The following is a 22,534-nucleotide window of genomic DNA, read 5'->3' on the forward strand; positions in this document are numbered from 1 at the left end:
TTACCGGGTCATTTAAAAATAAATTGGGCTCATTTTAACCTAATGCCTAATGCGCAACTGCCTGGGGAGTTATTTTCAGCTGCGTTTGTTGCCGCCTGCAAGGCTTGTGGTCCTTGGAAAGAGAAGTGAAGTGACAGGGCTGTACTTCATGAGAATGGCCTGGGAACTTCCTATTTAAGCTGAGTATCAGGAGGGCTAGTGGAGCCTGCACGAGGTGGCCAGTAAACACCCGGATGGACTCGATGACTCCTGCTTGCCCACACTTGGATCTCACCCTGTAATGCTGCCAGCAGGACTTGCTTTGAGCACTGGGGATTTCAGAAGGGGGCTGGCCTGCCTCGCATCACCTCTGTTGGAAGAGGAGTTTACACTTGCCGAACTCATTCTCTTCCCGGGTCTGTTTCCAAGAGCAGTGTTCTAAACATGACAGCCGTCATTTCGCACTCTCCCCATCCTCCTGCCCACGGCTGGGGTGGGGGGTGGCTTGTGATGGAGCACCTGCTAGCTTGAAGTGAGACACTGGGGGGCCTCAAGGGAGGTGGGGGAGCTGCTGGGGTGGACTGGCGGAGGGGAGGGTGGGATGAAGCCTTCACGTGTGGGTGGCCTCGGGCTGTGGGGTGGGCACTTTTGATGGGATGCAGGGGCGCTGGGAATTCTGACCAGCCCTGTGATGAGAGGTTCATTCGGGTCGTGGTGCTTGGTGGAAGTGTCTGTTAGTGACAGCAGGGTGACCTTGGCAGGACTTGCAGGGTCAGGCCTGCCCCAGTTGCGACAAGATGGGAACCCCTTTCATTCCTTCCAGCTCTATGAACACATACCATTGTATTGTTTGCCACCCGGGCATTTGAATGGAGACTTCTCTCTCCCCGTTTAACCGTAACAGAAGGAGCTGTATTTTAAAAATAATGTTGACATATGAGCTAGCTTTTTCCCCACTAGCCATCAAAGAGGATGAGTAGCAAACATATGTTGGATATTTAAATTTAGATGAAAAACACTCGGTTGTGTTGAAGAGTGGCCACCTCACTCTTTAATTCAGATTGGTGCCCTGACTTAGCTGACCAGTGCAGTGACACCTGAACGTGGTACCAGTGGCAGCCAACATTGTGGTTGGTAGTCTTGCTCCTGCTGGGAGATCTGCGAGGTGGACAACAGTCTTGCTGCAATTCCACAGACAGAAGGTGATTCTGGAAGCCACACAGTCTGTGAAGGGCAGGACTGGGGTGTGAGCTCGTGTTGCTGTCCGCTGCTGCTGGCCGCCCTTGGCCGCAGTCAGCGCCGTCATCGAAACCACGGCCACACAGGGCCCCGGGACAGTGCAGGCAGGGCAGTGCCTCACCTCGGGGCTCCCAGATAGAGGGCAGCAGGGTCCAGTCATTGTCACAGCAACGGGATGGGGAGGACCCTTCCTACATGGTCAGCAAACAGGGCTGGGGGAGGTGGCGGTGTGACAGGGCTCTAACTGGGGTGTCAGATCTGAGAGGGCAGCCTGAGCTGAGCCTTCTTCAATAAGAGCCACAGGCAGAGGAAGAGTTCCACTGTCTGCCTTCATCCCAGCCTGCTGAGCCAGAAGGAGGGCTTCCTCTTTAGGGAACATTCTAGCATGGATTTTCTGGACAAGCTGCTGCTGTCCCTTGTATTCATCGCCCACCAGATTTCTCAAACTCGGCACTGTTGGTGTTTTGGGCTAAAAGACGAGGACTCTCCTTGGCTCGTCCCCTGAGGACAGTCGTACGGCCCCATTCTGAGGCTCACAGCTGCCTCCAGTCCCTGCCCCGTGTCTCCAGGTGAGGGCCAGCTTAGCCACCCCTGCCTGGGCTGACTGCTCAGCGGCTCCATCCTCCCCCAGAATTCCCTGCAGCCAGTAGGGGGCACCGGCTCCCCGCTGGCTGGGCCAGACTTCTCAATTGGAAGTTGCAGGCATTCCTTAAAATTATATAAACATGTTTTTATGTGTTTGGCTTTTTCTCGGAACAGTACTTAGTTTGAAAAACTTCCCTTTGGAGGTTTGTGGCTTTCCCAGTGGTTGAGCTCATTTCCCTTGACACAGTTTTTACCTTGAGAACAGGTGCATGCATAAAACATACATGCGAACACGTACCTACAAGTACTGTGTGAGTGCTGCCAGCTGGGGTGCTGCTGAGGACGCGGATTCCTCGGGGTCAGCTCTGGGGGTCAGCACGTGTTCACGAAGGCGTCGCTCCGAAGCAGCAGTTTGCAGTGGGCGTGGGGACAGGGTTGGCAGGTGAGCCGGCTGGTGTCAGGCTCGGGAGGGCGATGGTGTGTGCTCCAGGGAGGAAGTTGGGAGTGGGAGGCAGTTACTGCCAGTGCTTTGTACGTGCTCAGTTAGGTGGTCAGTTACGTCTTGTGTCCTGGCCAGACCTCCAGCTGGAGAGGAGCATTACACTGTGTGCGAAGAGGGGGCGGAGACAGTGGGCTGGGCCAACGCCCACGCATGAGGGAGCTCCAGAAACCAGAACCGGGGAGGCCCGGAGAGACCCACGGGGCCCGTCCACTCCAGACGGCCCGTTTCTTCAGAGCTTACAGATGGCTGCGTGTCACGTATGACCTCCGTTGTGCCTTTCTGTTGGCCTTGAATGGCCTGAAGAAGGCGGTCTGAGCCTTGCTCTGTGCGTAACAAGCGGCGTGGGCAGGAGCTGTGACCCCAGCAGTCGGGCTGGGTGTCGGGGAGCTTCGTCCCTCAGCGAGACAGTCCAGATGCATGGTCCTTTCATTGCTTCTTTTACATCGGAGTCTTCTAATTGAACGGTTCCTGTTCTCAACCTCCCTGCTGTGGCTGCTGACTAGAAGCTGTGAAATGGCTGCCCTGGATACCAGCCTCCTATCAGAGTTTGTGTGGCCAAGTCCCCTCTAAGTTTGATAGGAGGCCTTGTGTGTGTGCGGGGCGGAGATGGGGTTATTGATGTCATGAGGGTGGGACCCAAGTGGGTGGGGTGAGCACCCATACAAAGGAGGTATTTCTGCAGTCCGTCACCCCCTGACCCAGCCCCACCTCATGCAGTGACCTAGGCAGGAGCCGCCCTCAGTCTAAGCCACCCAGTGTGTTCTTCCCCCCACATCCCACCGACCCCTGTCTTTCTTTGCTTGCGAGGCAGAAATAAGAACAGGAGCCCGTGTGCTCTGGCTCATGCCATGGACACCTGCAAGCTGTGGTGGAGAGCTTGATCTGGGCCTCCCATGTGGGCAGCAGGTGCCCGACCCCATTGCCATCACTGCTGCTCCCAGGATGTGCGCAGGCAGGAGGCTGGGGTGGGAGTCGGAGCCCTGTGTCACATCTGGGCACCCTGACACGGAATGTAGGCATCTTCAACCACCAGGCCAAAACACCTGTGTGCTGTCAGTGTCCTCTGTCCTACAATCAACTGAGACCCAGCAAGCACTTGGCTAGGGCCTGGGGCCAATAGGGATTCTGAGGCTGATGGACAAATGGTCACTGCAGGAGAAAAATCACGCATGAGGCTGGAGCCACTCAGAGAAGAGAGGAAGCCATCCTGCTGGCACACTTAGATCCTGCCTGTCTTGAGTTGGAGGCTGAGGTTGTCCTGACTTGTCAGCTGGACAGCCTGTCGTTTCCCTTCCTGCTCAGGCAGGAGGGGCTGTGCTTTCTGCCCCTGCTTGCTGGAGACTTGGAAGGGCTCATTCTGCCCACCTGTGAGTTAGCTTTGGGCCATGACCTGGACGTTACTGCCACTGTGCTTGGATCAGCTGTTCGTTTTGGAAGGACTATGAGAGCCCAGGGTGAGATGGGTGTGGGTTCAGATGCTAATCTTTCTACCCAGTAGTTTACTGCTTAGGGAAATATATTCAATCTCAGGGCCTTAGTCTATGCACTTGCTGACAAGGGGCTCCTACATATTACCCCAGGTGGTTATAAAGAACAATGGAGAGAATAGCAGGTGTTGATTCTTGTGATATATTCATGAATTGATCATGGGTTCTCAGTTTTTTACTTTATACTCATTTCAGTAGACCCGGCCTCAACACTGAAAGTAAGATAAGTAGGAGTTGGCATTGTGGCTAGCAGGCAAAGCCGCACTTGAGACACAGGCATCCCAGATGGAAGCCCATTCGCATCCCTGCTGCTTTTCTTCCCATCTAGTGCCCTGCCAGTGGCCTAGGAAAACAGGTGGATGGCTCACATGTGTGGACTCCTGCCATCCAAGTGGGAGAACTCAGGGAAGCTCCCGTTCCCAGCTTTGGCCTGCCCACTGCTGGCTATTGTGGCCATCTGGGGAGTGAACCAGCAATGGGACTTTCAAAAGGATTTTTTAAAAAAGAAATAAGGGAAGAGAATCAAGATTTTAGAATACGTCAAGGACACATTTAAACAGATGGAGAAATATTAGCCAGTGTGAAACAGAGAGGGCACATTCCAGGAAACAGGAGTGGACAGAACAACAGCAGAGGGGCACCTAGAGACTGACAGACACAGGAAAGCAGCAGACACAATAGTGTGGTGTTGCAGTGACTGATGCTCCAGTGTTATTCAGCGAGCAGTGATCTGAATTGCACCAGCAGCTGGAATTGCACCAGCAACAAGGTGGGAAGGGTGTTCACCGGGAGCTCAGGAGATGAACCCAGACAAAGAACTGCCCATCCTGCTGGTCTGTTTGATGTGACCAGGAGCAGAGATGGAGTTGCAGGTCCCATACGGGTGATGCGGGTAAGACCAGTCCTAGAGCTGAATCGGGCACTATTTTGTCTAGAGAGACAAAGGCTATGGGACAGGACAGAGCATGCGCTGAGCTGGGAGTGGACTCATTTCTGGCTCAGTGAACTGCAACAATTTGGCATTCTACAGGTTCCACCCAAGGCAGGTCTGGGTAGTCCTCAGACTTGATGGCCAGAAGATCAAGAATTCTAATAGTGGCACATCAGGTGCCATTTCTTACAGCGTGGCAAAGAATTTAAGGCTGCAGGGACAACAGTGTGCTGCACATGCTCTGAGCTGGGAGTGAACCTATGGAGATCAGTGCATTGCACTTTGGCATTGTACAGGTCAAAATAGTCCATGTGGTCCTCAGACCTAACAGCCAACAGGTTCCAGCAAGATCAGCACCAGCAACGACCTAGCTATATGGGATTCCTGGTGTCTGCCTAATCCTGGGAACTGCTCCAACCGGAAGTGGGAGAAAGGTGATATTGACAGTGCTGCAGCCTGGGCACGGGATCACAGGAGAGTGGTGAGCCAGGAGCTTGAGCTACAGAGACCATGGTGGAAGTCTAACATAAGAACCCAGACCTGGAACTCACTGGGGGGAGTACCACAGGTGTCTGCAAGCAAAGAGCCGTGTGCCAACTGCAATAAGTAAAATCAAATTGTAGACCTGTGGGTGATACAGCTTAGCAATCTGACCCAAGAAGAGCCCTGGCCTGGGCGTGGAGGAGTGTGTGGCATGAGCTGAGCCCTGGCCTGGGCATGGAGGAGTGTGTGACGTGAGCTGAGCCCTGGCCTGGGCATGGAGGAGCGTGTGACGTGAGCTGAGCCCTGGCCTGGGCACAGAGGAGTGTGTGACGTGAGCTGAGCCCTGACCTGGGCATGGAAGAGCGTGTGGCATGAGCTGAGCCCTGGCCTGGGCATGGAGGAGCGTGTGACGTGAGCTGAGCCCTGGCCTGGGCATGGAGGAGTGTGTGGCATGAGCTGAGCCCTGGCCTGGGCACAGAGGAGTGTGTGGCATGAGCTGAGCCCTGACCTGGGCATGGAGGAGTGTGTGGCATGAGCCCTGGCCTGGGCGTGGAGGAGTGTGTGGCATGAGCTGAGCCCTGGCCTGGGCGTGGAGGAGTGTGTGGCATGAGCTGAGCCCTGGCCTGGGCACAGAGGAGTGTGTGATGTGAGCTGAGCCCTGGCCTGGGTGTGGAGGAGTGTGTGGCATGAGCTGAGCCCTGGCCTGGGCACAGAGGAGTGTGTGATGTGAGCTAAGCCCTGGCCTGGGCAGAGGAGCAGGTGGAGACCTGCGGCTTGGGGACTCTGGTGCCTCTACTGGCTGTGGGTCGCTTCCCTGCCTATGTGCAGTGGGAGATCAACAAGTTCACGTGCCAGGCTCTGCAGCATCCTGGCGGCTCAGGGATGTCACCCTCCCTGGCAGAGCTTGCCCTGGTGTCATGTCATGTGCCCTTCTGAAGCCGAGATCATTCCTGGTTTTTAGAGGTACAGCAAACAGCTGGAGACCCAATCTGCTGTTTCACCCCCCGAATGCCTGGACAGCTGTCACCAGCACAGGTAGAAGTACAGAACCTGGAACCCCCTCAGGGTCTCCCATGTGGTGGGGGGCCTCAAGTACTGAGCCGTCACTGGTGCCTCCTCAGGTGCCCATTAGCAGGAAGCTGGAATTGGAAACAGAGTTGGCATTCAAACCTAGGCACCTCAGGTTTAGGCATGCACATCCCAAATGATGGCTTAACTGCTGTGCCTAGCCCTCGAACCCGCTCCTGTTTCATTCTAAGAAATTGGGGCCAGTCTTTTGGGGCAGTGGGTTAGACAGCCACCTGTGAGCTGGCATCCTATGTGGGCATCAGTTTCCCCCACTTCCATCCAGCTGCCTGCTGATGCACCTGGGGAAACAGCGGAAGGCGGCACAGGGGCCTGGGCCCCTGCACCATCAATGATGTTCTGGGTTCCTGGCTCTGTCCTGGCCCAGCCTGGGGCTGTTGTGGTCCTCTGGAAAGTAGACCAGCAGGTGAAAGATCTCTCTCCCTTTCTTGTAACTCTGAGTTTACACTGCCACCCCCATCTGTCCATGCCCTGAGTTCTGTATTCTCCCAAGCAGTGTTAATGTCAGTGGTGTTCCATCAGGTCTTCGCAGCGTTCCTCAGGCCCGTTCCTCATCCTGCACTCTGGATCCCCTGTGTCTGCTGTATTATTCACTGCAGGATTCTCCTGGAATGAGCTACATTATTTACAAGGCTGTAGGACTTGTGAGATTTCATGAGCTTTCTTGTAAATCTGTTAGGAGTCGGCTGGGTTGCACTGGATGGCTGAATGCCGCTTGCTTTGACATCATGACTTAGTGACTTCCTGATTCTCCTGTTGATACTTTGTTTCCAATACTCACATATTCTGGCAGGAGTGATTTTGATGCTTTGTACATTAATATGGCCTATCAGCTCTCTCCCTCTGTAATTTACAGAATTTATGGAATTAATGGCACTCAGCCCTAGGCATTGTCAACTGAATCAATAACTGCCTGGAACTTGGCCTGAGCCCAAGCTTCCAGCCAAGTGCGCTGAAGCTTTTTGACCACTGGAGGGCAGCAGGGCGATGCACCCGGAGCTGAGAGCCTACCAGCAGGTCTGTTTTCCTTACCCAGAAAGATGCATAGTCTCCCTTGCATGTAGGGGCCGAAATTTAAAAGAGATTAGAAGAAGCAGGTAAAAAGAAACAAATGCCCGAGTGTAGCAGTATTTCTGATAGTATAGTTTCATGACATTTTTTTTGGGGGGGGAGAAAGATTTATTTTTGTATTTGGAGAGAGAGAGAGAGAGGGAGACACTTTCCCATCTGCTGGTTCGTTTCCCAGGTGGCTGCACTGGATGGGGCTGGGCCAGGCCATCTCCAGGAACCTGCGGCTTCATCTGGGTCCCCCACATGGTGGCAGGAGCCAGGAGCTTGGGCTGTCTTGTGTGGCTCTTCCAGGCCAGTAGCAGGGAGCTGAGTTGGAAGTGGAACAGCAGAGCTGAGACTAGAGCCTGTACCCGGTTGGGATGCTGGCATCACAGCCTGCTACACAATTCTGGCCCCCAAACTGTCAAATGAACGGTTAAGAATGTTACACTATTGTAGTTTTAATGGCCTTCAATTAGTACAAATTTAAGTTTATGTGAGTGAAATGATTATTTTTCCATATTCAATTTTGTTTATAGCTGTTATCTGTAATCCCACTAAACTAGGGTCTTTTTGCTTTTGCGTTCGTTAAACTTCTTATTCAGTGCGGTACTAAGCCTTTTTACTGTAATGTAAATTTAAAACATGCTATCTGAAAAAGTAAAAAAAAAAAAGGTGGGAGGCAGAGTGAATAATCAGCATGCTTGGAGTGGTGTCTGAAAATCATATAGAATCTATTAAAAACGAATTAAAAGCTGAAATGAGGGAAAAACGCAGAAAAGGAAAAAGAGTGCTTATAAGTAAGAGATGGTTGTAGAATGCCTTGCAAGCAGAGGCGTGGTTTGTTGCTGGACTGAGATGAGCTGAGCAGGCCGACAGGTGCGTCCCTGCTGGTCACCTCTGCACTCGGTTTCTCTAGCTGCTGAGGAGGCGCTCACTCCCTGCTCCGGGCTGGGGACATTGTGACTGTGGCTGTGCCAGTTTCTGGTGGATGCACTTTGGTCACAGCTGACTTCGGGCTCCTGCTTTGCTGGGTGTGGCCCTGGCTGGGCTCGGCTCCTCGCGCCCCTCTGAGAGGCCTCCCGTCATGCTCAGGGTTGGACAGGTGCATCGTGACACTGCCTGAGCGTCTGAAGGAGCAGATGCCGGGTCCTGATGTGGTCGGTCTCCCTGCCCTGTGCCTGTTGAGAGGAAGCAGGCATTTAGTTTTTTTAGAAGAATGTGCAGATGGACAAGTGTCCAGTCAAAGTGGGAATTGGTTGTGTCCATTGCTGTGTGCCGCATGCTTGTGTGTGACTGTCCAGCTGTTGTCCCAGTGCTGTTGACAGATGTTGAAGCAGGCTGCGGAGCGTGGTCACTCCACACCTGTCTCCCAGTTTTCATTTCCAAGGGTTAGCGATTTTGTTTCTACGTCGGTTCCTTTGGAAGCCTGCTTGGGGAGGTGTGTAGTTTCCTGTTTGGCTTGCCCTTTCTGCTCTGCTTTCTCTAGTTGTGCGTGACGTGAATGGGTGTTTTTCACCAGAGTTGTAAGGTTTCAGTCCGAAATCCTTGTGTGTCCAGATCTGCCTCAATCTTCATGGCTTTCTAAAATGATTCTTGTGCCAGAAGTGTGCTTAGTGGAGACATGCGAGGGGAGCCCTTTGAAGTTGGGGTGTATTATTCCTGGGGTGAACTTTGCATCTGACAAGTGCCTGGGGTGTGGGAGGATCTGCGGGAGAGGATGATGGGGTTGCTGGGTGCCTCGTGCAGTCAGCTCTCCTGGGGCCGTGACTGCTGGGGGTGGTTCCCCCTGGGGTGCTCTTCCACCCCTTTCACTTCCCTCCCTATGTGGCGCATTACCTGTAGGTATAACTCTTTGCATTTCAGGCTTAACTTGGGTTTTTAGAAGATTTCATTTATTTATTTCCAAGGCAAAGTGACAAAGAGAGAGAGAGAAAAAGAGAAATCTTCCATGTGCTAGTGTGCTGCTCAGTAAGTGGGGCTGGGCTAAGCAGAAGCCAGGAGCCTGGAACTGCTTCTGGGTGTCCATGTAGGTGGCGGGGACAGAGGGAGATTCAGTATTTGAGCCACTTAGTGCCACTTTCCCAGCTGCATTAGCAGGGAGCTGGGTTGGAAACACGCGTGGGGTGGGGTGGGCAGCTTAACTGCAGCGTGAGCACTTCCCGAGCTCCTCGCCGTGCCGGGCGGGTCCAGTGTACACCTTCGGCTGCCTCTGAACGGCATCTTTTGAATCCAGAAAGCTGTGAATACCCACGGTCAGGTGCTGTCCTGAGCGAAAGCTCCCTTCACGTGCGAACCTGCGTTCACTTAGTTTTGGCCTCAGGGTTCCGTCTTTCTAGCCTTGCTGCATTTGGTAAGATTTTAAAGCATTTACTGGATTTGTTGCTTGTTTTCAGTGGGAGGGTCATTAGATTATGTGTCTCCCATATGCTTGGAAATGGAGTATTCTCTGCATGGAGAGCATCGCTGCTGATTGGATTAGCTCTCAGATTCAGTCGTGTGTGGGTGATTGGTGGCGTAACAGGGCGGCTTGGACTGCCCCTTTGTGCTTCTCGGCAGCCGTGTCTGAGGGAAGCCCGGCTCTTCTCCGGGTCGCAGCGTCCTTGTCAGTGTGGGCTGGCTTCCCTTACTGTGGCACTGTGTTCTTCCACTGGCAAGGAGTGCTGTTTGCAGGTGGAGATACAGGTTCTTAGGGTGTAGTCTCCTGATGGGTGCTTGTTACAATGTGGCTGCTGTGCCTGTGCCAGCAAACTGAGGCCAGAGGGCCACCTGGCCTGGCCAAGGAAGCAGGGTGCTGGAACACGGGTGCCATCTCTGCAAGTCCATCCTTTTCAAGATAAGCTGGGCTTGGTGATTTGTGCCCAGAGACCACCAGGAACACCCCTGTGGCCCGACAGGGTGGGCTTAGGAGTCACTGCTGCAGAACAAGGAGCCAGGGAGGGCCGTGGGTCTCTCTGTTGCAAGGTGCTGGGACTGTGCGTTATGGTGGTTCTGGTTCCTGGAAGAAGCCTCCATGAAGAGCAGATTTTTCTAGATTGCATGATGTCTAACTGGGACAGTTCTGCCACTTTGCTGCTGGATAACCCTGTCTTTATAAGTCAGAGAGGAGCTGATGAGGCTGGCATACGGCTTGTGGCTCTGTTGGCACTGAAGTCAGGTTTGTCCTCAGGTCATGCACCTTGCTGTAGGGCCCTGACCCGTCCTGGTTGGACAGTCCGTGGGATGGCGTCAGGGCCCCAGGAGAACACAGCAGACCTGCTGGCTGTAGGGCCTGCCTGCCAGGGTGGCCAGCCCCTCAAGCAGTCTTCTCTTTCTTAATGAGTCAATACAAGATTTGTTTATTTTTTTATTTTGAAAATTAGAGTTATAGAGAGAGATCAAAATATCGTCTGCTGCTTTATTCCACAGCAGGCTGCAACGTCCAGTTCCAGGCTAGGCTGTTGAGGGCCATTGCCAGGCACACGGGGTGCCTTCCTGGCCAGGGTACCAGGCACAAGGGGTACCTTCCTTGCTGGGGGTGCCAGGCACACGGGGTGCCTTCCTGGCCAGGGTACCAGGCACAAGGGGTACCTTCCTTGCTGGGGGTGCCAGGCACACGGGGTGCCTTCCTGGCTGGGGGTACCATGCACATGGAGTGCCTTCCTGGCTGGGGGTACCATGCACATGGAGTGCCTTCCTGGCTGGGGGTACCAGGCACACAGGGTACCTTCCTGGCTGGGGGCACCAGGCACACGGGGTGCTTTCTGGCTGCTGAGTGTGAGTCCCCTTCCTCATGATGAGAAAAGCCCTACAGTAGGAAGGTGGATTCTGGGGACTGAGCCCATGCCTGATCTGACCCAGGGCAGATAGACACCCTGGGGGCGGAGTGCAGTGTGAGGAGTGAGCAGTGACTGGCCGCTAGCGTGCAAGGAGGGGGAGGTGCTTCCAGGAAAGCTCAGAACGTGTGTTTCTGGAATATTCCATTTAGAATTGAAATAACAAAAATGCAAAAAATTACAGGTAAGGGAAGACTGCTGGGATTCGAGCAGACAGAATTGCACAGGCACTGTCCTCTTTCGTAAAATCTCCAGAAATATTTGCTTTTTGGAGATAGGGTACACGAAGAGAGTGGGTAAGGGCTTGCGTTGTGGCACATTGGGTTAAGTAGCTACTTACGATGCCACCATTCCATCAGAGTGCTGGCTTGAGCACTGGCTGCTTCTGTTCCAGTCCAGCTTCCTGCTGATGCGCCTGGGAGAACAGCACAAGATTGTCCACTAGAGGCCACTGCTGCCCGCAGAGGAGACCGCCTGGAGTTCCTGCTTCTGGCTTCAGCCGGCCTTAGCTCTGGCTGTTGTGGCCACTTGGGGAGTGATCCAGTAGACGGAGAATCAGTCTTTCGCCCCTGTCTCTGCATTTTGAATACATGCATGCATACATCTCTTTTACAAGGAGGAGCATCAGTAACTGTGTCCACACAGCATGATTTATAGGCTGCCTTTAAATAGAAGGGGGTTCCTTTCAGCCAGTCCCCTTGAAGACAGGACGGAGGGCTCCTTGTGCAGCCCCGCTGGGGTGGAGTTACCTTTCTCTGGGCGATCCATGCGGCTAACGTGTTCCATCCTTCTCCGCTGTCATTGCACCAGTTTCTCGGCTGTTTTTCAGTAGCTTATTTAGGCACATGCTGTTACCATTTCCTATCTGGTAACTAGGCAGGTGTTAAATAAAAGTGATCCGGTTTTATACGTAAAGAAAGTAAATCAGAAAAGTATGTCTGGAGCGTGGATTAAATTCTGGAATCCTGACTTACGGTATCTTTCTCTCCAAAGAGCATGTCTTCCACCGTGAAAACATTCGCTTCTGAGCTGTTGGTTTGATCTTCTGTAGAGTCACTGGCGTACTGATTGGGTGGGGCAGAAGGGCAGCTGAGTCCTCGCAGGCAGGGTGTGACGAGCCCTGCCTCGTGGTGGGGGGTTCAGGACACCAAGGTGGATCAGCCTGGATCGCTTCAGCAGCCCAGGGAGCCGGGGCCTCTGTGGACCTGCAGCCTGCAGAGAGCCAGCAGGGGTGCACAGCCCTGGCTTTACAAGATTTCCTTGCTGGAACCAAGAGGCAGCATCTCCTGCCATGCAGTGTGCCCCATCCAGGGCACTGCCACCCCAGGAGGACACTGGCAGTGCCTGGAGGCTCCTTGGTTGTCACAGTGGCAGGGGCACTCTGGGCAGAGGCTGGCAAGGCTGTCGTACAGGTCACGGCACACAGGACAGCACGGGCGAGTGTCCAGTGGCCACTCGCCCGTGCTGCTGTGCCAGCAGAGAGCTGGCTTGCGGGTTGCACAGCCACATGTTGCACTGCCCATTCTGCCCCGTCTGTGCCAGCATTCCTGCACCTTGCTGGCGGCTGTTGGTGGCGTCTCCTCGGGCGCCCTCCCCCCAGGGCCCCTCTGCATGCCATCCTTTCATGCTCGCTCTGCCCTCAGTTACTCTCCGTCAGAGCTGCAGCTTTCTCTCCGCTTTTTTTGCAGCACTTGGTCTTGTGATTTATGAATTGCTTAATAAAGACACTCACTTTCTGAATCACCCATTTGGCTTTGCACAAAGCGAAGGAATTACACATGCATTTGAATTTTTGATCTGTCGTCTGTTTATTGTCATTTCTGTGCAGAAAAGCTTTCAAATGCCAACGAAATCCCTTGTTGCAAAAATGCAGAATCACCATGTGGCAGTAATTAATTTTTTCTTTGCTTTCACCTAATTAAATTTGTGTGAAGAATGAGGAAAGGTCTTTATCATCTGCAGGAGTAGCAAATTCCTTGCACCTGACTTCCATTGCTCTAAATAACTCCTTCATTAGGAAGGAGGCAAGCACAGTGACACATCATTAATTTTCATGGATATCATCTGGGAAGCCAAATGTTTGTGGAAGCCAGTCTGGCCAGCTCGGCCTCAAGGTATTAGCTCTTATTAAAAGCCAGCTTCAAGGCTGCCTGCCTGCTGTCTCCACCCTGTGTGGGTTCCGTCCTGCACCAGCCCAGGGTGTCAGAAGGAGGTGGGTTAGCATCTTCATCCTTCAGCGTCTGCATCTTTGACATTTTTGGGGCTGTGGACGAGCCTGAAGTGGTGCCCTTTCTCACTGTCACTCGGCTCCTTTGAACAAAAGGCGTACCTGAAAACACAGTGTGAGCGGAAAATGAAACACTTTTTATATCCGTGCCCATCTCCTTTCTAAGTGCATTTGTCTCTGTAAACCAGCCTTTTTGATTTGTAAAATTTTACTTTTACAGATTTATTTTTTCAGAGTTACAGAGAGGCAGAGGCAGAGGGCGAGCTTCCATCCACTGGTTCCCTCCCCAGGTGGCCACAAAGGCCAGGGCTGGGCCAGGCTGAAGCCAGGAGCCAGGAGCTGCGTCCGGATCTTCCCACACTAGTGCAGGGGCCAAAGCCTCGGGCCACTCCCTGGGGAGTAGATTGTTAGTGGAGTTGCTGGGACTCGAACTGGTGCACATACTGAATACCAGCATTGTAGCTGCAGCTCACTTCTTACAGCTCAGAACTGGCTGCCCTTTCTTGCTGCCTTTGAGGATCTGGTGTTTCAAGGCTGATCTGTCACCCTTATCCCCATTGAGGCGGCTTCCTGGCTTTGAGGCTCCCATTGGTCTGGGCACAGTGGTTGGGTTGCAGTTAAGGTGTGTGCTTATTTAAAATCAATGGCTCTGGCCCTCGCTGGCTGTGTTGGGGACTCCCATTGTTTCTCAGTTGTCTGTTGAATGGAACCAGGCTACACGGACTCTTGCACAATGCAACAGTGTATGGTAGAGCTAAGACATGTATGGTACAGTGTATGGTAGAGCTAAGTAAGCTTTTTGTGTAATAGCTGTCATGTTAGATTGTGAGGTGTGCCTTGTAACTGACTCTCATTTGTCTTTTTTAATTAAAAAAGTTTTTTTCAGGGATTTATTTATTTTTATTGGAAATGTAGAGTTACAGAGAGAAGAGAGGGAGAGAGATCTTCCATCTGCTGGCTCACTCCCTAAATGGCCACAATGGTCAGAGCTGAGCCCATCCGAAGCCAGGAGCCAGGAGCTTTTGCTGGATCTCTCTGGTGGATGCAGGGTCCCAAGCACTTGAGCCATCCTCTGCTGCTTTCCCAAGCTATAAGCTTGGAGCTGGGTCAGAAGTGGAGCAGCTGGGACTTGAACTGGCGTACAGATCCCTAAGTGGAAACAGCTTGCTAACCACTGAGCCGGGCCCTGCCTTTGTTCTTGTCTTGTTTGTTGGATTTTGGGGAGTGTTGCAATGACCATCACTGTTACCATCCTATTTTAGTTTCTCATCCCATTTCACAGACAGGGAAGTCAAGAAGCAGAGAGTAGAGCCTAGCATGATGGCTCAATCGGATAATCCTCCCCAAGCTTCAGGCTCCTGTATGGGCGCTAGTTCGTGTCCTAGCTGCTCTGCTTCTCACCCAGCTTCCTGCTTGTTGCCTGGGAAGGCAGCGGAGGCTGGCCCAGAGCCTTGGGGCCTCTCAGGTGTGGGCGACAGGAAGGTGATGGTAGGAGTTCTTGTGGCATTCACATAGCCTGTGCCCTCAACAAGATGTTTATGTGATTGTGCCCGATCTCGAGGTTGACCGTCAGTTCCCAACGTTTTTGGAAATGCTCACTCTAACAACCATTTATTCCGTCAGTTCTGTCCACCCCCGTGTGCTGCTTAGTGCTATTTACATTTTATTTTCACCAGCGGAGTGATTGTGTCTAGAACTCCTGGCTCTTCAAAGCTTCCTGTCCCATAGCAAAGTGTTACTGCAGCAGTGACTGCTCTTCTTGGGCGGGAGGCGGGAGCGGCAGGTGGGCTGATGCACGGCTCGGGTGCTGCCGTGGGTCTGTGTTTTCCTGCTGGTGCTATTGTGCAGGCGTTAGAGGACAGGACGCAAGCCTCATCTTCAGTCCACACCCACGAGGAAGCTGCTGTGGTAGCTTTCGGGTATCAGGGCTCGGACCCACACCCTTACCTTGCTCTTGTCTGCAGAAATCACCAGACAGGCCTCTTTGCCTCTGCTCCTCTCCCCATGCACGAGGGGGCTTCGGCCAGAGATAAGTTCACTCATGCTGAGTGTTTAGATGCCTGCGGACCGTTCCCCCTCAGATCTGCTGTTCTGGAAAAGATCCGTGGTCACTTGGAGCAGACAGGACGTGCAGCTGTGTGGCCAACTGTGCTGGGCACTGGAACTGAGCCCCTTCGGGTTCTGCCTGGGACTGACATTTAGCGTGACCTCTGGACAAGAAGTTAATTTCTGCGGTATTAGAATGGTGGAGATGAGCCTGTGCCGCTCCTCTGGCTGTGGCATCTGGGCTGGTGAGGATCTGTGTCTCCAGGGCCGCCTCCTGGATCTGGGCCCATTCCATTCCAGAATCAACTTTAGTCTCCTACAGAACTGGAAATTGCAAACCGAGCCCTTGCCTGGAGTACGCGATGTGTGCGGGCCTGGGCTTCCTCCTGCAGTTCTGTCCAGAGCTTGCTGTGATCTTTGCATGTAAGACAGGCACTCTTGGTTTCTCCATCTAGCAGAGGCTTAAAGTTTGGCTCTCACAGCACCGGGGCCTGTGAGCATGCCACTTGCCGGCCTGTGAGTGGGCTCATTCCTGACTTGTCTGCTGGGAAGTTCTGTGTCATGGTATTGTTTATTTTGTGTCAGTCACTGGTGCAAGCGGGCACCTCCGAGCACTGGTGCAAGTATTGCCCTGGCCTTTACAGAGCAGGAATGTGAGTCAGATGGAGGCCCGCCTTGCCCAGGGACATGGCAGCCTGTGCCAACACGCCCCAGGACTCCCTCATCGAAGTTGCGCCTTGAGAAGCTCGGGCACAGTGGCGACTCTGTCCTGTCTCTTTCCGTAATGAGAAGCACTGCGCTGCTGCAGAAGCACGGAGCTCCTGGATCTGATGTAGATGCCTGAATTCCACTCTGAACCTTGGTGTTCATTGCACTAGCTAAGCACAAAAGCACAGTAAGCCTACCCAGCTGATACAATACCAGCCAGACCTGCTTAGAAACACGATCCTGAAACCTTAGAAACAGGAGGACCGTTAGAGGTACCCGGTCGGAAAGCCCCTTCTGCTGTCTCTCTGCTGGGGAAACTGAGGCCCACATGGTTTTATGACCTTGACATAACCTTTCAGATGAGAAAGGACAGCTTGGAAAAGTGTGAGCCCCAGGGTGGATCTCCTCACTGCGACTTGCTCTCCCGTGGTGATAGAGGCATTGCCAGAGAGCTACTCAGCAGCTGAACTGATTTTAGAGCTACTGCGTGCACAGTATAGCAAGGAAGGAACAGTGTGCCGTTGATCTGGACGTGGATGAAATTATGGAACCAATTATGTTTTACAAATCAGCTCAAGACAGCCACCTCCGGACTCAGCCGATCCTGGGATCTCTTCCTTAAGGACCGGCTGACAGCGCTGCCATTTCTTTCTTTTTTTTTTTTTTATTGTTGCTTACACTGTATTATGTAGTACAGTTTTATAGGCGCTGGGGATTCCCCCCACCCCTCCCCATATCCCTCCCCCCATGGTGGATTCCTCCACCTTGCTGCATAACCATAGTTCAAGTTCAGTTGAGATTCATTGCTTGCAAACACATGCCTAGCATAAAGTTCAGCGTCTTATTGTCCAGATAAGTTCAGTGGCCTCCTGGGGAGACCTTCTATGGTCTGAAGATAGGTCTAACAGAGTAAAGATCCGGTCGGTTAAAAGCCCCAACAAGGCCTCAGTATCAATATACAACATTATGGAATTAATTGACATAGTATTGGGTAAACAATATGTTAAAAATAATGCAAGTTCCATTCTTCGAAACATCTGGGTTGAGACAGTATCAATGACAGGTTCAAAAAATAACAAACAACCAGGGAGATACCATGATCACGAAGGTGGTTTTCCCAGGGCGAGGCTTATCCATTGCACTAAAGCTCGTTGCACTTGCTGGAGGTGAGATTTGAGAGGTGAGCTGGGAGAGGGGATGAAGACGCTGGCTTGAGGCTTCTCTGTTTGCTCTCGCTCCCTGTAAGGCCTGCAGTTGGCAGCCTGCGTGCTCCACGGCGGAGGAATGCTCTAGGAGATCGGACAAAGATGTGCGAGCCCTACTGCGGCTCACCTTTCCTAGGGCCTGGAGCAGATCCTCCCCTCAGTTGACTTGTCTGTTAAGTGGGCACTTGAATAGCTCGAGTTTCTCACCGTGGAGAACAGGGGCAAGTGTCATACTTTGGAAAATCAGCAAAATGGGAAATGATTCTGAAGCCTGGAGGATGCTGTTGCTCGAGGGAGTTGGGACGGTCTCGGCGAACCTGTCACTACCCCGGGACAATCAGCAGCTTTATACACTGTGCCGCCCCGACGCGCGTTTCTCAAAGACTGTCCATTTCGTGTAAATTGCTGAATCTGCTGACCCAGAACTGCTGAGTCATGACATGGTCATCTTTGCTGTGTGGACCCCCGCTTCCCTTTATTTGTGAGAACTTGGATGGACATGACTGTGGAGCTTGGTGTTTTCACTGACCAGCGAGTTCCTGCCTTTGCTGTAGTGGTTCAACTCCCTCCTGCTGGTTTCACTGATAAAAATTCCCTGTATGAGGTCAGGGCATTAGGGCAGCAACTGAGGAAAGCCCACCTGCCGAAGCACAAGCACGTGTAAGCATTTGTTCTTCACTGATTGGAGCACCGAGCCTGCCTTGTGTAGGGGCCCTGCCGGTGTCCAGCCAGGTGGTCTCCTGTCCTCCCCTTCCTGCATCTTGTGCTCCCTGCAGAGTGTGGCCCCTGCGTGTTTGAGCCTTCTTGCCCTGCAGGGAAAGTCTGAGCTGTTTCTTTGATCTCCCTCCTGTAGGATGTGCTTCTGATTTTGCAGACCTGAATTGATTGTTCTTTGCTTTCTGAGACTCACAGCCATCAGGTTGTGGGATTGTTCTTTGTCGGAGATAGCACTGTCTCCCCTGGCGTGGGGCAGGTGACAGGCCTGGGGAGGGCGTTCAGCCTGGGTCACACAGTGCTCATTGCAGGAGATGGGGTTCCAACGTGGGTCTCACATTCAGCTTGTGTGTGGGTTTGCAGTCTTCTCAGCTGGCAGCATAAGGCAAGTGGAGCTCTCTTCTGCCCGGCTTGCTACCGACAGGGCTTTGAAGCGGGTGCTGCCACCTGTGCCATGGCATTCTCAGCCTGGTGTGTTCACAGGCAGTTTCTATGATTCTTGCTTGTCACATTTTTATGGCGGGAGGGTGCAGGAAGGTCCTGCTGCTGTTTGCCCACAGCCGAATGGCTCCGGGCAGAGGCGTCCATGTGACATGCCGCTCCTTCTTGGTGGCAGAGGCGAGCAGCAGCTGCCAGCCACCGTCGGCGCTGGTCCCTTCTCCCCATGCTGTGCCGGTGTCCTGTCACTCAGGGAGAAGGAGTGTCTGCCTTCTGATTTATGCTTACTGACAACGAGGTGTCCACAATGATTCATTACCCTGCTCAGAGTCGTTGCTGTGGTGCCAACCTCCGTCACCCGGGCGGCTGCAAACGGTGCCCGGTGTCTTGCCAGAGAACAGCAGCTCCACCGCCTCCCTTTGAGCCAGGCGAGGCTCAGCTTGTCTCGGGTGGAGAATTTCAAAGATTTATTTTTGCAGTCTAGATGTCTGTGTGTAAGAGGGCTAGCTGTTTCTTATTTGTAAGAAGAGTAGAAGCAACTTTAAGTTCCTTCATGGTCACCTCTCGGGTCTGTGGACAGATGTGCTGGTCTGGTCACTCTAGCTGCAGCTCTGAGTCCACCCTCAGCAGCTGACCGCATGTGGAAAAGGATGGAAGCGCAAAGATGGGTGTGTAAGCTCTGCGTTACAAGGACTCCAAATATCCAAGTAGGAGGGACAAGCTAGCAAGCATCCGGATGACTTTGTGGTAACCTTTAGCTGGCTTTCAAGCATCCTGCTTAGTAAATTTAACTCTTCATAGTACAGTAACGTGGGATGTGAATTTGTGAATGTGGCACCTGTTACACAAGAAGGAACACACATCTGTATTAAGACTTAACAGCCTCCACTCACAGTTTGTGGAGCTCAGGTCGTTCCATTACCTTCCGAGTTCTGCGTAAGGTGCTTGTGCTGTGCCCAATGGGTACAGCGCAGGATGTGGGCCAAGGAGCGAGTGCTTCTGATGTTCCTGTTCAGGAAACAAGTGCATGGAGTGTGACTGCAGAAGGGTGTCCACGTTGCCTCCCATGGCGTGGGTCTGACCTGCTGCCTGGCCTTGTCAATAAAACTTTATCACAACACAGCTGCCGTGCCTGTCCACCTGCTCATCGTGGCCGCTTCGCTGTCCCAGCAGCAGAGCTGACAAGTTGCAGTAGTGCCTCACATGTTTATTTTTTATTTTTATTACTTTCAGATCTGTCAGCCTGCTCCCAGAGGAAGCAATCAAAGCAACTGTGATCAGTGACCTTGCCCTTGACTGAATCTAGACTCTGTGTCCAAGTCCATGCATGTCGTCATGAAGCAAGTGCTTAATTCAAAAGCAGTGAGGCAAGCAAGGACTCGTCCCACTTATCCACAGAGCGCAGTCCAGCTCAGAGTAAGTCCGGGGACTATAAGCTGATCCTTACATGTATTCTCAAAAATATTGTAAGACTTGGGGTCTTTGAAAAACGTTTAAATGATTGAACTAGGTAACATAATTTCCTTGGAAATTTATGCAATGAAAATTAATCAGAGCTCTCTTCAGTCTCTGTGTCCAACTTACCCGTTTGCATTTTGTCATTTTTTATGTGTCTGAATGGGAGAGAGGCAGAGGTTTGCCCCTCCGCTTCCCACTCTCCCCTCCCCATTTGCCTTAAGGTCGGGCCTGCGCCGGGACCAGGCTGGCAATGCAGTCTGTCTGCCAGGGGGTCGGCCAGGCTCTGACCGCTGCAGTCAGCTGGAGACGAAGCCCACCCCAGGGCTCTACCCTCCAGCCTTGCACCCATGGCCCGACTGCCTCCTCCTTATTCTCTCAGCGTGGAACCTTCCCGCTCTGCTCGGAGCTACTGTTCCCACAGTGTCTGGAAAATTACAAAGCTTGCAGGACGTATGCCACTCGAGTGGGTTGAGGTTTTATTTGATGATTAGAGTGTAACAAGTCAATGCATTCAGTTTTTTTTTTCTATTTATTTATGAGTGAATGACTGAAAGGCAGGGAGAGAGAGAAATCTTCCATCCTTTGGTAGTCTCTCTGCTGGAAAGGGGCCAGGCTGAAGTCAGAAGCTGGTAATGCAGCCTTGATGTTCTTAGTGGGTAACAAGATGCCAACTGGCTGAGGTGTCGGAGAAGCAGGAGGCCTCTCGGGAGTGGGGCAGCACTCAGATGGGGCCTACCGGGATGGGTGGGTGGCCACTCTCAAGCGGCTGCTCCATTTGCCTGCCCCGAGAGTTTGGACTCCATGGAATGATGCCCGCCCTGTTCTGGAGCCAGGATTTTCCCGTTAGTGTGTTCCATTTCCTGGGCTGTAATTACGGATTCTTCAAGAGCGCCGATGGCTTGCTGTAGCCAACCGACACCTTGAATTCCTTGTCGTTTCTGTTCATTTGTTTCCTTTTCTCCAAGTTCTTGTATATTTTGGTTGTTTAGCTCTTTACTGGTTAGTATCATTTTTTAATTTAGGAATTCCTGCATTAAACATGGTCCTTGTTGCCCATGACTGGTTTACTCCTCCCATAGTAATATCTTCATCTCTAGCTTGTTTCTTCAGTTTGCATCCCCTTGCCCCGAGTCTTGATTCCATTGTGTATTCTTGCCACAAGCCGTGGGCTCTTTGACGGCAGCAGCCGTTTCTGACATGTGGCTGAACTGTGTTTGTGCTAACGTGAACACGTGTAGACTCTGAGCCCCCGCACGTGATGCCTTGATGCTGCTGTGGGACAGAGCACGGATGAGGAGACGCTGCACCCTGAAAATGTGAGCAACAGTGTGGTGCAGTGACACGTTGCCATGCCCACGCAGTACGGGCTTACTGTGTACCTTGCTGGCCATGTGGCGTCTGTGCTCATCCCGGCAACCCACAAGCACCTGAGACACCTGGTTGGTGTGTTACTCTGCCACGTCAGGGACCACCGTCACACACGTGGCCCAAGCCTGAGTGAAATGTGCTTGGTGATGCCCAGCCGTGTGGTGTGGAAACCCCTCGAGGGCTGTACCCCACCTGGGTGGCGTTCTCCTGTGGGCTGGCTCGGTGTTGTTTATTCAGACACAGATCGGCAGATGTGTAGCCCGGTGTTGGGATAGATGCTGAGTGGGGCTGGGTGAATGGCGGCGCAGCACGTGTGGGTGCATATCACGCAGTCCTTCTTAACTTTTGCATCTGACCTTGAGGAGTGCTTAGCCCCGCTGGCGGGTCACTTGGTGGGCACTCAGTCCTGTGACCTCGAGGCTGTGGCTCCCACGGCCCACTCAGTCCTGGGGTGACTTCATTCCATGTCTGCAAGAATGATGACGTGTGTGTGTCGGGGGAGGGTGGGAAGGGAGGGGCGGCGCAGGGCGGGAAGGAGGAAGAAGAGGGCTGTTAGAGAAGCAACAGCAGACACCCGGCCCGTCAGCACTGCCATCTCCCTCTCTCCTGGCTCTGAACCGTGGAATCGTGTTCGTTTATTAGTCTGTTTAGAAGTCACCTAGGCCATGGCATACCCAGACAGGCTGTGCCTCCTTGTCCCTCCTCTCACCATTCACTCCAGTGTCGCTTCACTTTCTCTCCAGTGTCCTTCCTCCACCCCCCCCCCCCCCCCCCGCAATTTGGAAGTGTTTTCCTATGGCTGTAATTTCTCTGAATTTTGATGATAAATTTGTGTTGATTCCTCTGTATCAGTAGATAGGATTATTGAGCTGGCTTCTGCCTTCACTGGTTGATGTTTTGAACATTAAATGAGCCTTCCGTAGCTCAGATAAATGGTTTCTTGATATTTTACTTGGTGCTTATCATATACTGATGATGAGGGATTTTTTGGATTGATTTTAGTTGAAATAAAATTTCTGTTTTTTGGCAAAGCATGTTTTGAAGTAGGTAGACATTGTGCAGTGGTAAGTGAAATGAATGCATGGCATATTTAGGTTTTCAGGTAAACGCCTGAATCCCAGCTCTGGGGATCTCAGGAATCCAGCATGCTGCCGTGAACCATGCTCGCCTGTTGTACTGAGTGCTGCTGACTGAACACGTGGGTCTCCTGCCC

General features: G+C 52.6%; 1 long non-coding RNA gene across 1 annotated transcript in view; it reads left to right on the plus strand.

The window, feature by feature from the left end:
* Window positions 1-22,534, plus strand: part of LOC121166070 — a 130,529-nt gene that overhangs the window by 22,236 nt on the left and 85,759 nt on the right. The window contains exon 2 of the long non-coding RNA XR_005885338.1: window positions 19,729-19,911. This is a non-coding gene — a long non-coding RNA (uncharacterized LOC121166070). The remainder of the gene's footprint in view (window positions 1-19,728; window positions 19,912-22,534) is intronic.

This window comes from Ochotona curzoniae, unplaced genomic scaffold (genome assembly GCF_017591425.1).
Source record: "Ochotona curzoniae isolate NIBS_2020 unplaced genomic scaffold, NIBS_Ocur_1.0 contig_908, whole genome shotgun sequence".
In the NCBI taxonomy this organism is placed as follows: Eukaryota; Metazoa; Chordata; class Mammalia; order Lagomorpha; family Ochotonidae; genus Ochotona; species Ochotona curzoniae.